The following is a 1,077-nucleotide window of genomic DNA, read 5'->3' on the forward strand; positions in this document are numbered from 1 at the left end:
GTAATTATTACAATCTAAAAGTATCTCTTTGGTAACACTAGACTCAGGAGCCACATTCATGTTAGGGTTTGAATCTGGCCCTCCAGTACCAGCTCCAGGACCCTGGGAACTCAGCTTTGCTGAATCAGCTTCCTGTAAACCGGGGATAATAGAACCTTCATCATAGGGCTGTGTGCTGAGGCAATGACTTGAGATACATAGGTGCTTCCTATGGGCTTATCTTGACAAATATCAGATTGGCGGTACCTGGCACACAGAAGCTCAGTATGTAATTTGTTGAAGAAATGAATTAAAGGGGGTGCCTGGGTGGCCCAGTTGGTTGAGCATCTGACTTGTGGTTTTGGCTCAGGTCATGATCTCACAGTTCATGAGATTGAACCCCCTCTCTGGCTCTGCACTGACAGCACAGAGCCTGCTTGGGATTCTTTCTCTTCCTCATTCTCTGCCCCTCCCCCACTCACGTGCACAAGTTCTCTTTCTTTCAAATAAACTTAAAAAAGATGAATTAAAGGATTTTTTTTTTTTTTTTTTTGCACCAAACAAAAGTTGGCTGACACAAGTGGAGGGGTGTGGGCTGGAGTGGGATACCTCAACTAAAGGCTCCTGGGCAGGAACTCAGAGCTTGGGGAGCAGCTATACTCCTGCGAAGAAGCCAAAGCTTCCGTGGGTGAGCAGGAGAGATGGGTGACCTGGGCCCCCACACCAGAGGGAACAGGGAGAAGAACCAGGGTTCAAACCTTTGCTCCCTCCCTCCCCTGGGTCCTCCACTATATACCGCAGTTAGGATCTGCCCCAGCCACTGAGCAGGCTTGTTGACAGGCTCAAACCAGGAAGAAATAATGCTACACAGCAGCACCGCAGCTTCCCTGGGCCCCCTTCTTGCACAGCCTCTCACCCCTCCCCTCTGGTGGTCAAACTTGGCAGTTCTTTCCACCCTCGGGGGCTGGGGCAGTTTCGGGAAGGGTGGGGAAACCTGCTGAACAGGGTGGCCAAAGCCTGAACCGGTTGTACGGGGCAGTCCCATCTCCCCCCAGCAGCCCTGTCCTTCTCTTGGCCCACAGAGCAGAGGTAGCAGCC

Source organism: Neofelis nebulosa, chromosome 7 (genome assembly GCF_028018385.1).
Source record: "Neofelis nebulosa isolate mNeoNeb1 chromosome 7, mNeoNeb1.pri, whole genome shotgun sequence".
Lineage (NCBI taxonomy): Eukaryota > Metazoa > Chordata > Mammalia > Carnivora > Felidae > Neofelis > Neofelis nebulosa.